The sequence below is a fragment of the Pecten maximus genome, chromosome 3 (assembly GCF_902652985.1).
Source record: "Pecten maximus chromosome 3, xPecMax1.1, whole genome shotgun sequence".
Taxonomy (NCBI): Eukaryota; Metazoa; Mollusca; class Bivalvia; order Pectinida; family Pectinidae; genus Pecten; species Pecten maximus.
Window position 1 is genome coordinate 37,638,865 of NC_047017.1, and position 15,081 is coordinate 37,653,945.

Sequence of the window (15,081 nt, forward strand, 5' to 3'; positions counted from 1 at the left end):
ATAGAAGATTGATTGTCATGAAGGTTGTATGTTTTCACACAGAATATTAGCATCCAGAGGACTTAACTACGGGATGTAAACTCACTCGAAGAGGTAAATTGTTATGACTGGTTACATATGTAACATATATACAATATATACACGTTCATCAAATTAACAAATTAAGTTTTTTATATGTCTATATCATTCAAGAAGAGGGAAGTTGAAAAGAACAGACTAGAGATTGAAGATAAGTAAAGCCACATCGTCGGAGACTCACAGTTGATTGCACTACGTTAAGCTACACTTACCACCGGGTGATAAGTGTAGCGTAGCGCAGTGCAATCAACTTTGGGTATCAGATGGTGGTAAAGCCATGGAAGAAGCATATTCAGTACATTTATACATGTACATGATAAACAGAGCTCTTTGTAACATCTTCACAACATCTACTGTATGTACTTACACACATCTACATAACACCATTCGTACATCTGCTCATACATTGTTACATACACATATACAGACGAAATTCTGTATAATGATTATTACACAACTACATAACACCACTCGTACATCTGTTCATACATTGGTACATACGCACACGTATACATAAGAGAACATACATATTCTAACACATTAAGGTGATAATGACGTTCTGCCCCATGTTTTTAGTAAAGAATTTAGCTTGATAATTTTTTTGTCATAGTTTAACTTTGGTACTTCATGGAAGTTGACACTGAACTCTATCCCTAACAATGTAAATATTTTCTTTCCCCACTGAAGATTAAGCTCTGGTAAGAAACACTCATCACTGTATTTTATCCCAATCTATATTACTTGAGTTTAATCTACATTCATTTCCGGCACAGAAATTTTAGCAAAACTGTTTAACTCATAAATTTATGCCCTTAAGGATTTTCAGACCAGTCAATTATCAGTGAAGTATCATAAGCATAATGTGACAATAAAATAGGACAATTTTCAATTTCAATACCCTGTATATTTCTATAATTTCTCACTTTTGTGGCTAAGATTTCGGCACATATGATGAATAAATATGGTACAATCGGGTCCCCTTGTCTACAACCCCTCTTTATATCGATAAAATAAGATAAATTCCCACCCTGAATAACTGCAGAATGAACCTCATTATGCAATGTTTTGAACCAATTATTAATGCTGTTACCAAATCCAAAAAGAAGCAGAACTATTTCAATAAATAGCCAAGATACAGAATCAAACGCTTTCTCAAAATCAATCTTTAACAGCATACCTGATATATCATTTACTTCACTGTAATGCATAATATCATATATAAGACGTGTATTTACCCCAATATCACGCCCCGAAATAAAACCAGCTTGATCCTCACTAATCAATTTGTCAAGAACATGTTTAATCCTATTAGCAATAGTGCCAGATGCAATTTTGTAAACAACATTCAACAGTGATGTTAGTCTCCAATTTTTAATAAAATGCCTAGGCTTATCAGCTTTCAATATACATGTAATTATACCCTGTCTTTGTGTTATTGAGAGTTGTCATGTACGGTAAACAAAATTAATAAATCTAACAATAAAAATCCCCTAATTTTCCCAAAATGCATCTAAAAAACTTGATTGTAAATCCATCAGATCCAGGGCTTTTACCATTTTTCATTAATTTTAATGTATTACCTGCCTCTTTAAAAGTTATCACCCTTTCTAAATTATCTGACTCACATTGGGAAAGTTTGGTCATATCAAAATCATTTGAATATCAAGGAGGTTAACATTTTGCAGGTCTTCTGTTTTAATACAAGAACATTAAAGATTTCTATAAAATGAACACGCCTCTTCCAATATATCTTCCTGTTTAGTTAGAGTAATATCATTAGTGGTTTGTAATTTGGGTATTATTTTTAAGTATAATTTCCATTTTCCAAGTGAAAAAACTGATTAGTAGGTATTCCCACATCTTCCTCCCTATTGGATCGTGATCTGATAATGCTACCTTTAATCTTATGAGATCTTATTTTTTCCAATTAGTTCTTTTTAGCAATCAGTTCTATGTTATGATTATCTTAAGATTTCAGGACCCTCGATACTTTTTTGAGAAGAGTTTACTGAATGTTTTGCTGTTTTTTCTTCAGTGATGCATATGAAATTGTTTTTCCAATGAGTTCCATAAGTAACGTTTCTAAGAATAGCTGATCACCGATTGTAAACTGTATTTCTGAATTAGGAATTTCTTCAATATTATTTAAATCATAAATTGGTGCGCAATATCGCTTTTTATACGCCCGACGAAAGACGAGACGTATTATGTTATCATGTTGGCGTACGGGCGTACGGGCGGGCGCATATGTTGTCCGGACCATAACTCCAATACTACTTGACCCAGGCTGTCCATTCTTGACACACATATACATATTGATGAGCGGGAGTGTCGCATACCAAAACCATGCCCCTTACCCCCTTATTTGTGGAGTTATTTCCCTTTGATGATTTTACTCCGGGCACATATGTTGTCCGGACCATATCGCCAGTGCTACTCGACCCAGGCTCTCCATACTTGACACAAGTATACATCTTGATGAGCCGGAGTGTAGCATACCAAAATCATGCCCCTTACCCCCGTATTTATGGAGTTATTCCCCTTTCATGATTTTACTTGTCCGGACCATAACTCAAGTACTGCTCGACCCAGGCTCTCCATACTTGGCACAAATATACATATTGATGAGCCGGAATGTCACTTACCAAAATCATGCCCCTTACCCCCGTATTTTCGGAGTTATTTCCCTTTGATGATTTTACTTGTCCGGATTATAAATCCAATACTACTCGACCCAGGCTCTCCATACTTGATACAAATATACATCATGATGAGCCGGAGTGTCGCATACCAAAATCATGCTCCTTACCCCCGCATTTGTGGAGTTATTCCCCTTTGATGATTTTACTTGTCCGGACCATACTCCGGTACTACTCAACTCAGGCTCTCCATACTTGACACAAATATACATACTGATGAGCCGGAGTGTTGCATACCAAAATCATGACCCTTACCCCCCATATTAGCGGAGTTATTGCCCTTTGATGATTTTAATTATCCGGACCGTAACTTCAATACTACCCAACCCAGGCTCTCCATACTTGACACAAATATACATCTTGATGAGCCGGAGCATTACAACCTGTGAAACTACCCCCTTCCAAGTGACAAATATTGCGTCGGGCGTATGTTGTGGCCCTCCAACGGGCCCTTGTTAATCTCAGTATTACATTATTAACTATGTTATTATAATTTAATTGATATAAGAGTGATTTTTTTTAGTTTCCATATTCCCTTACCCCGTTTGAACTCATTAAGTGTAGCTGTTATTCTTGGAAATGAATGATCAGTTCTATTGCCGACACTTGAAACTCAGAAACAAGGAAATTATCATAATCATAATAACATGCATGCACTCAAAGCTTTATTCTTCGTCATAAAAATATTTTCATTCGATTTATTACTTTTTGTGATGAAAATTTCTTTTTTTTTCAGAAACGAAATGCTTCGAGCAGTAGCTTTCGAGAATTTTCTATGCTTTGAGGATTACCAGTCAGTGGAATTTAAGAATGGTCCTAATTTCATTGTTGGGGCGAACGCAACGGGGAAAAGTACTGTTTTTGAACTGATAAGACAATGTTTATCAAAAACAGCAAACAGTTCAGGTTCGAGCGTAACTGTCGAAACTAAAGATGCTTTCGCTATTTCTAAATTTGAAATAACAAGGAAACTGTCAGACAAAGTGCCTGCAGGATGTTACCTTTATTCCCTCTATGTCAAGCGTTCGATAGGTAGAAAAAAGAGAAAATACAAAGTTGTTTGCATGACAAATGAAGAGGAAACACATTGTTATCTTGATTGCTATGGTAGTTTTAAAGCCACACTGAACGGAGATGAAATAGACGTATTAGAAGCAATGAAATGCCTTATTACCGAAGGCAACTATGCAAAGCAACATCTTGAAAAAATCAATAAAATGGTTCTGGTAACAGAACGAGATACTGAAGGGGCTGCTTCTGATTGTGAAGCTATACTCCAGACACTACACAAAGCTGTTGTCGTCACGTTCCCAATGCGTTCTCCTGGACCGATACAGTGGAGCAATTCTGAAAATATTGGCGAAGGAAATGAGCATTACGTTACAGCTTCCAACAATGCTGAGATACTTCAGTGGCTTATAGGATCTGAAGATGTCGACGAAGAAATGTCGGAAGACATATTCCAGACAATCATCCATCCATTGAAATACACCTTCCAAAAAAATAAAAAGGTTCATGATTCAATTATAACTGTTAATGATGGCCAGAGGCGCATACCATTACTCACGGTTCCGGAAGGGATAATCGAAGCAAAGCAGTTTTCCTTGATGTTTGCACACAAAAAATTCCAAACAATACTGCTGGAGCAACCGGATAGAGCAATGCATCCCCAAATGATTAAGAAGTTGCGGGACTTATCGATCAGGAGATGCAAGGACCAGAAGACACTAATATTAACTTCACACCAGTCAGAGATGATTAGCCAATGGACCATGCCTCGATTGTATGTTTGCAGGAAGAAGAGGGATAAGGACGGTAACTTTAAGCACTTCATTTGCAACTTGGGCAAAGACTTCAAAAGTACCTGCCAACACCAGGACCAGCTGAAACAAATGTTGTACTGTACAACTGCATTGTTTGTTGAAGGTATTACAGACAAATCGGTCATTGGATGGGTATTCGATCGGATTTTGAACGTCGACCTCACACATCAGGATGGCTTTGTCAAAAAGGACCTGACAACATTGAAAGAGATAATTGCTGGAACTCAAATCATTTCCATGGAAGGAGGGAAAGGATATCAGTACATGAGACAAGCGGCAAACTGTCTTAAAGTACCGTCTGTGTTCCTCCTCAATGCGGATACGGTATTCAAATATCCAAAAGACGAAAAGCAAAAAACAAAGATTAAAACTATTTATGAGACCTTAACAAAAGAGAACACGAGATTGGTAATGGAATCTTTGGAATTGCCGTCAACGTTTGAGTTAAACGCAGAAGCAAAACGATCCTTTGATTTACCGTCAAACAGCAAGGACGCAAAAGTCATAAGAGACCATTTAAGAGAAAAACACATTTTCCTTTGGGATTCTAGAAACCTAGAGGTTATGATTCTTAAAACCATGTTAGATATCAGAGGTCAATCGACTCCAACAACGTCATATCGATCAATTCTAACAACGTTAGATCGACCCTTTGAGAGCTTGGACGAGAACGTGATTGACTTTTGGAAACATCAAAACAAAACTACGCTCTTAGAAATGGATATGGCAGCTACGGAAAAACTTGCGAACTATCTGTTGAAAGGAGTAGAAATGGAAGCATTTTTAAAATTCCTGTTAGAAAAACAATGCAGTATTAATATTATACAGAACAGAGAATTCCGAGACAGACAGACAGACAGACAGAGAGGTAAGTCAACTTACAAATTAGAGAGTTGATTCATTATCTAATGCAATATATATATATATATATATATATATATATATATATATTCTTTACTCGTGAGACAAAGGTTGAGTGTAACAGAACGGAGATGCAATGTCGGTGTGATAGAAGTTGCAAAGATGTGAAAGTCCCAACTATTTTTAACAAGAGACCCAATGGGCAAGCATCGCTTACATGGTATTCACTTGCTTGACACTTATCTGGCTTTCGTTTTATCAAAAGAACTCGATTCTAAGCCATTCAGTTAATCACAAAAATACCTTTATATGTTTTAACAAATTTGACCCCTGAGGCCCTTAAAAGGTCTTTCCATTTCTATTGTACATTGAGGGACTCAAATCCTGATTTTCTTTTTTCTTTTCACTCAGAGCCGGGTAATGCGACCTACACTTGTATCAACGAGCAACAACACAGCATCTGTTATGATTCCTATAATATATTATGTTTTCATAAATGTCGTTCATACCTGTACAATTTATACATACGTACACTATTACATACACACATTCGTCTAAAAGCATAGCCTCACACTCCCTCACACATTCACACGGTACGAAAAAAAACCGCAGACTGACACGGAAAGTGGATACACACACAAATATACATGTCCTTTCATAAGTACAAACATTCGTTAATAAAATCATACACACAACAAGATACAAAAAACAATCATCACCTACACAAACAGAATCACTACGTACTTCACAGACATGCAGATGCAAAAATAACAATTTGCATACGCTCACGAAGGACTGGGACATACTTGGATAGACATGTAGGAAAACAGAACAAAGATAATTCCAAGCCAAATACACCAGGCAGTCACTCCCTCAACTACGAGTATATACACACTGACATACATTTAACGCATACGCACATGCACATACACCTACTTACGTGGAAAGTTTAGCATATATCTTCTTTTTTTTCTCGATTTCGTGTAATGCTTTTGCTGATATTATCTCATTTTGTTCTCATCATTGTATTTCATATTTCTATATTTCTTTTTATATCTACACACGTTTTTCTGTAACGTTATGAATACAAGCTTATTTTATAGAAAAGTATATAACAAAGACAGCCTTTGGTATTTTAGTCCCCTACCGGTCAAACTGGGGGGACTATAGGTTTTGCATGCGTCCGTCTGTCCGTCAGTCCGTCCGTCCGTCCGGTTAAAGTTTTAGTTAAAGTTTTATAATGGCACACCAATTACTTAATAATGGGATTATGATGCTGATTCTTTGCATAGAGGTTATTTTGGTGTGTGGCATTACTTTTGTACGGATAAAACTGAAAAAAATTATTTTCATTTTTTGAAATTTTTGCATATTATGAACTTAACTTTTTTCTCTGTATTTTGGTTAAAGTTTTATAATGACACACCATTCACTTAATACTTAGTAATAGGATTAGGATGCTGATTCTTTGCATAGGGGTTCTTTGGGTGTGTGGCATTACTTTTGTACAGTTAAAAATGGAAAAAAATCATTTTTTAAATTTTATTCCATAGTATGGACTTAACTGTTTTCTCTGTATTCTTGAGGTTAAAGTTGTTTAATGGCTCTCCATTCACTTAATAATGGTATTACTACTATGCTGTGCTATGTAGAATCATGTTTATATTTCAATCCAAGGCTGTTATTACACATTTTACTTTAAATTCTTTTACTCTGTACAGTAGACATACCAAAAGAATACCTGAATGTCTTTTAGGGGCAGGAAACATTGTTTATTCATCCCAATAGAGTTGAATTTACACTTTGTTTGGAATGAACTAAGTTTCATAAAATGATCATGTTTCAGTTTTGGCTAAACCTTTTTACTCAAATTTGGCTAAAGTTTTAACTTGAGGGCACCGGTAGGGGACATGTATTGGTTTAGCAATACTCACAGAATGCTTGTTTTAAATAAAATTTTCTTAATTCATGCTTAAATAATTTGACTATATCCACACTTTTTTTTCTTGTTTCACTAAGGTGCTACCATTTATATATAACAAAACTGATCAGTGTTTAAAAAAAGACAGTAAATATCGTAATAAGCAGTATAAACAATATCATACCCCAGTACTATAAACTTCAAATTCCTTAAATCAATAGTGTATCCATCCAAGTTTGTCGTTGATGCTAAAGTGGATCAATACAACAACATTCAACAAAAGAGTGATCATAATCATTCTTAATTTTACAAACATGACAGCTTTCGCTTAACATAATGTTCCATCTCTTTAATAATACTCCATTTGGAATAATATTGTGAAAAAGTTTCCAGCGAAATATTTTCTCATCATTTTCTATTATTACTCTGAATATGAGATCAAAGAAGCTTGTAAAAGTTTGATGAATGTTTTCTTCAATACTGAATTGATTTTCCATCTATTGAAGTTAGGTGATATGATGTTTTTATCCCGTAAAATTGCATAAATATCATAGTTACTTATATTTTCTACTAACGTTACACAATTCTAAATCCTATTATTGTAAAGACAAACATCTTTCCAAACAAAATTGACTTCTTTTTGCATCTCCTCTAACCAAATTCGAGGCATTGCCCGTTCTACGGCTGATATTTCAGCAATCCAGTTACTTTTACATGTTAATTTACTATATATAAGATCATCATCATCAATATGTCCATTACTACCAATAATGTCCTGTATGTAAACCATACCAGAATCAATCAAGTTGATATAGTATAAAGCTTCTCCTTTAAAAGTCATGTATTTATTTCCCCAAATCACTTGTTGTTTTATCTCTCTGTAACACTAATATCAGTCTGTATTACATACCATGCTCTTAGTAAATCTAAATTTTAAAAAAACTGTTATTTCGTGCTTTATTAGTTTTTTAGTAGGAGTTTTATAGAATCTGCATTCGTTGTTAATAATAAGTTATTTTTCCTAAATTGCTCGAAATAAAAATGTGGAATCAGTTTCCATGAAGCTTCATTTTCATCTAACAGACGTTTTATCCACGAGATGCGTAAAACATTAACATGACATTCAATGTATCCTGTTTTCAGCCCACCCTTTTCAATATCACCAATCATTACAGTTCGCTTTATCCTATCAGGCTTTCCATGCCATACAAAATTATATATCATCATATCTAAATATTTTACTGTATCAGTGTCTAATTCCAATTGTACAAGAAAATGTACAAGATTGGAGCATGCTTAACTGTTTCTTCCAAAATAGACGCCAATCGATATGGCTAACTTTACCCATTTACAGTGCTAACATGCAAACCGTTGACGGTTCAGGCCGTGTATCACCTGGCACCACCCGACAACTCGGTGACCCATTTGTCGAACATCGTTGTGCAATACAGAAGACAGTGGGCGGGACCACAATACCAATTACCGCAGCTCATTATAACACACGAGCGAATCAGCGCTCTCGGATTGACAGGCCACGTGCGACAGAAATAACAGACCGATTGTCTGTCTTGTGGATCGCATCATTTCATATAAATACAAGATATATATGTGCTACTGCATTTGAATAAAGGGTAGATTGTGAAAATAAAATATTTATGGGAATTGTGTACTTTTCCCAAGTGGCAAAAGAAATACCTTTGAATTAAAAGGACTGTTTTACTCTCAACGTAACCCAATTTAAGTATTTAAAAAAAAATCTCAATTCGCCCCCAAGTATCACTAATTGGTTAATTAACCGTAAATAGACAGATGACATTTGTGTACGGTAAGTTATTCTGTATATTTTCGGTGTTTATTTTAATATTGGTAGGCACAGAAACTCGTCCAATTCTCATTTGCGCACACATGTAGTTCTCATCGATATATAGATATACACATTTCTGTTGTCGGAACGATAGCGATAACGTGAAATTGAGGTTTTGGGCAATACTGTATGTCCCCTTGTGATAAATGAGCATGGCGATTGTTTAAACATTTTCTCATAGATTTTGATTAAAGGAATGTTTTTGAAAATCCTAGCTTATTATTATCGCAGGGACTTGACATGTTACCTTGACAGAAGAACATTAAATGTTAACAAAATTATTCTATTTACATGTAATCCACTTCATATCCCTATGTATTGAACACGTTTCCGTGATAATAATAATATATAAATCCTACTCTAGATCCCTATTTTAGGGTCAATTTGAGAAAGGAAACCGAAAATCGTATGTGAAGTAAATGTTTTACACTGTGTGACGGGGCTGATTGTTGTACAATGTTTTGATGAACCGATCACGGGTGTCGTATCACTGTCGGCTGATTGTAAGGTCCTGTCAAACGCATCTGGTGTTTTGTCATAATTTGGCATGCTATAACCACAGGTGCCTGACTCGTTTTATAAAATAATAACATATAAGAGTACATATCTCATTTATATGTACTCTTATATGTTATTATTTTATAAAACGAGTCAGGCACCTGTGCTATAACCAGTGCCTTTTCACTTGAAGTCAGATTTGTCTCCGGTTGTGTGCAATAATGGAGAAGAATAAGTTTATCATCCTGGAAAACCAGCAAATGAAAGTTTACGTCTTACGGTTTTGGAACTTTTTTCCAATGGATTATCCTACGGTAAAATTAGTAGGAAGTGCGGTTTAACCAAAGAAGGCTGTACGAAAATTGTAAAAAAAATCTACTTCCGTGAATACACCGCTGCAATGCACTACCGACCGGAGCAGCTTCATTTTTTCGACGAATCTTCCGTTATTAAAACTGCAGGGAACAGGAATTACGGACATAGTTTTGTAGGTACACCAGCCGTCGAGGTTCAGAGATATGCAAGCAATTGTACGTACACAGTTAACTTGTGTTGTGGGTTTTTTTGGGGTGGACTTCTTTGATATTATTCAGGGGCCGTCAAATGCCCTAGAAATGATCAACTTTTTTGACCAACTTTTACAACAACGGAATGAATTTAGAAATCCGATTATTGCTAGGGGTGACTGTATTATTCTTGATAACTGCGGATTTCATCATCACAGGGTCGGAGAACAATTACTACGTAATCTTCTTGGTCAACATGGCGTGGAATTATTATTTCAACCCCCGTACAGTCCGGAACTGAACGCTGCCGAGTACATTTTTCACCTCATAAGAAACGGTCTACGGGAAAATGCTACGTTAACATATAACTTTACTGAACTCGCAACGACATTGGCAATAACTGACATTCCCAATCATGCCTGCGAAAAACTGTTTAAAAAATGTGGATATGTATAGTGACTACTGTTTACATTTCTAATTTAGTACTATATATATCATAGACACGGTGAAATTTAAAAGAGAAGTCTAATAAAATCCTGTATATAATTGAACATTGTATCAATCTCATGTTGTCTGTTATTTCTGTCGCACGTGGCCTGTCAATCCGAGAGCGCTGATTCGCTCGTGTGTTATAATGAGCTGCGGTAATTGGTATGGTGGTCCCGCCCACTGTCTTTTGTATTGCACAACGATGTTCGACAAATGGGTCACCGAGTTGTCGGGTGGTGCCAGGTGATACACGACTTGAACCGTCAACGGTTTGCATGTTAGCACTGTAATACCTTCGTAACTGTCATTTTTATCTTTTTTCCTGCCGACAAAAATTCCTTCGGTTTTATCTTTATATAATTCCAAGCCAGACACTTTTCCAAACTCTTCAACCAACTTCGGTGCGTTGTTAACGTCATAATACCTCATAAACAACGTCGTATCATCAGCTAGCTGAGATACCTTTGCATAAACAAGACAAAGGGCAGCCTTGCTTTATACCACGCGATATCTTGTAACTTCCAGTTAACCAATTATTATTTTTCACACAACCTCTAATGTCAGTACATATATAAAGTTTTGACCCAATTTATAAAAGATACCCCCGAACCGATTTTTTCCAAATTATTAAACATAAATTTCCACTCAATGGTACCGAAGGCTTTTAAAAAATCTAAGAATATTATACAGGAATAGAGATAAAATTTTTCGGAAAAATCAATTATGTCTTGAATCAGTCTGATATTATACCCGATAAATCTATTCTGTATATAACCATTTTGATCTGTGCTAATTATTTTTGCTATCAAATGTTTAATTCTATTCGCTAGAGCATAAACCGCTATTTTGTAATCCGTATTTAAAAGAGTTATTGGGTCTCCAATTTCGTAATGCATCATTCTTTTTAAAAGCAAGAGAAAATATCCCTTTCTTTTGAGAAGTATAATGTAATTAGTTCACCCCTTCTATAACCACTATTCAAAGCTTCAACTACAGTTTTACTTATTTTTTCCAGAATGTTTTGTAAAATTCAGCCGTCATCCCATCACTACCTGGACTTTTATCATTTTTCCTCAATTGTGTAAATGTATTTTGTATTTTTCTTTGTTTATCCATGCCCATGAAGTATTCTTTTCCCCGTTTTCCACCCAGTTGACTTATTTGAGCACCCCTTGCTCGTTCCTGATACAAACTATTTGACTGATTCTCAATATCATTTATTTTATTTAGTGTCCTATTGCATGGCTTCTCGTAATATTTTTCATTCTCTGATACAATTTCTTTTTTCAAAAGAGTAAAAGAGTTCTTTTTACGCATATGTTTACACTTACAATGTTCGATTGTTTTGAATTTTATCATTACTTTACAGTTCTCCAACAAATCAACAGGATTCAAATTTTGCGAATTTTCTAGGATTTCGTGAATAACTTATCCTATTAAGTGCTTGTATTCGTCATTTTCTAAAAAGCTATTATTCAATTAACACTGTTATATTTAAGTTTCAATGATACTGCCAAATGATCAGTGTATATATTTATGCTGGTCTTATATCACAGCTTTTTATATCATTTATATTGTTTTTCAATCAGAAAGTAATCGAGTCTACCAGAGTCTCCCGTCGTTTTTCTTCTCCATGTAAATTGTCTTTTGTGTGAATTACGTACTCTCCCTATGTCAATTAAATCATTGCTTTTTGTGAATTGTTTCAGTCCAAAAGTGTTTTTGAAGATTCTATTCTGATTTCCTGAAATTCTATCTATTCTTTCCATAGCTTCGTTAAAATCACCCCCTGTAATAACCAGCCCCTGCTTAAAATCGTTCTATTCTCTATTTTCATTTTTCAAAAACAAAATTAGCTTTTCATCATTCGGAGCAAACATATTTAACATAGTATAGATGTTGTCCTCAACTTCTATATTTATCATGCTATATCTACGGTTATTATCCATTTACTGTCTTTTACAGATACTATCATTCTTTTATTGATTAGGATACTCACACCTCGGCTATTTGTTTTACCGAAACTGTGATAAGCCTTAGCAAAATCATACGCCTGTCTATAAATTTGATCACACAAATCTTTAAAAATGTGTTTCTTGTATATTTTTTTTCTTTATTTTTTAAGCCATTCAAACAGCCTATATCTTTTTATTTCTTTTTTTTCTCGCAAACCCTGAACATTCAATGTTAACAAATGTAACACGATCATGTCATTTTATGTGTTCCATTTTTCTTTGGTTTTTTAGCCCACCATCATCAGATGGTGCCTAGACTTGGTGCCTAGTTATGCATATTGCATTTTGAGACCAATCGTAAAACAACATGGCCGACAGGCAGCCGTCTTGGATTTTGACAATTGAAGATTGTTATCGCTATTTCTGAGAAAAAACAGAAGAGATCTTTCTCAAATTTCATATGTAGTTTGCCCTTGGTGCTTAGTTATGCATATTGCATTTTGAGGCTAATCAGAAAACAACATGGCCGACAGTCAGCCATCTTGGATTTTGACAACTGAAATTTGTTATCGCTATTTCTCAGAAAGTACTGAAGGGATCTTTCTCAAATGTCATTTGTAGGTTGGCCTTGGTCCCAAGTTAAGCATATTCCATTTTTGGACCAGTTAGAAAACAACATGGATTTTGACAATTGAAGTTTGTTATCGATATTTCTTGGTCCCTCGTATTGCATTTTGGGACCAGTCTGTTCTGAAAACAATCTGGCAAACAAGCAGCCATTATCGCTAAATCTCAAATTTCTTATATAGCTAGGATTCCCTTTTTTGAAAAGTACTGGAGGGATGTTTCCCAAGTTGCACATATTAGTAAAATGAAGGAAAAAATTGGGAGAAGATCAATCTGACATGGAACGTATAAAGATCATTCAAAGGTGGGCGCCAAGATCCCTCTGGGATCTCTTGTTGTTTTCTGCCTCCTCTATCGGTGTAGGAGGTGATCTATGTTTATATTTGCTTCTTTCCCCTTTTCTGTTTGGTGTCTGATCCTTTTGTTGAGAGGCTGACTTGAGGAAGCGCTCCATTGGTCCTGTAGTACTCGGTGTACGTGCTTCCTTACCACTCTTCCTTTTCTGCTCTTTATACTTTTTTCTTTGCATTTTCTTCGTCTTTCTTCTCCGTTTTCCCATCTTCCCCCTCTTCGTTGGTATTTGTCGATTCGTTTCCTGCAAGGCCGTTATATTCACATTAAGTTTGTTTATGTCCAATTTCGTTACAGTACTTACATACCCACCCTGTCTTGCAATCTTGGGATACGTGATCATCTCCTTTGCATTTGACATTGATACTTTTTTCATTTCCAAACCGGAAACTACCGTTTCTTTTTGTTGGCCATAGTACCAAAGCCCAGGATTGTACTTACCAACTTTCAACAACTTTGGGAGATGGTTAGATAGCTTTTCAACAATCACAATCCTGTCCCTAGTATCTCAATTAGACAGTTTATTGTTCACCCTTTGTTTCTCACGATACAAATAAATAATCGTACAGCTTTTGAGAGTAAGGGCACGTCGTATCTGACCGTCGTTAGCTGACAGCGGTACACTAGCCACACGCAATTTGATCGTCGTAACGGGATCATATTTTTGGTTATTTGGATTCTCGGGTAAAAAGCATAATCTCCTTCCCCATAATCACAGCCCATTCAGTTAACAACTTTGTTCTGTCCGAAGTATTGTCAACATACAATCTCCAAAACCTACCAGTACGCTGAATCCCACTAATATTTTCAGGTGATACAACATTCCCTAGAGAAATATATATTTCCTCGTGTTTCAACCACATTTTTTTGTCGATAACCCGATAGCCGAATACCTCCTGCTCGCTGAGAAATACCGGCTTGGCTTTCCCATATCCCGTTGGGTACACATTATTTTGTTTATTGATTTCCGTTACTGAAACGGGTACAGTCTTTTCATTGCAATCATTACTCACCGTCTCTGTCGAAACCGATTGTTGTTTTGATGTGAGTTCCCACTCACCTGACTGTAAAAATAACCGCTCGGACTCCGGCAAATCGGACACATCTCTATCGATTGTATAGCCTACCTGTTCTGCCTGATTAGCTTTCAACTGAAACAATTATCCACACATGTAGTAGTAATCCTTATAATCCACCACCTCAAATTTTAGGTCTCAACACGCAATATTTCGATCTCATTACAATAGTATCATACCGTAGTCAGGTCCGATAACTCCCCTCCAAATCATGATTCTAGGCATTTTGTTTGATAGGAAGTCGTTTCACGCTTGACCTCTGAAAGTCAATGGGCTTTATCATTCATAGGCTATTTATTACAAATAGAAAAAAAATTAGTAATATTTATAGCT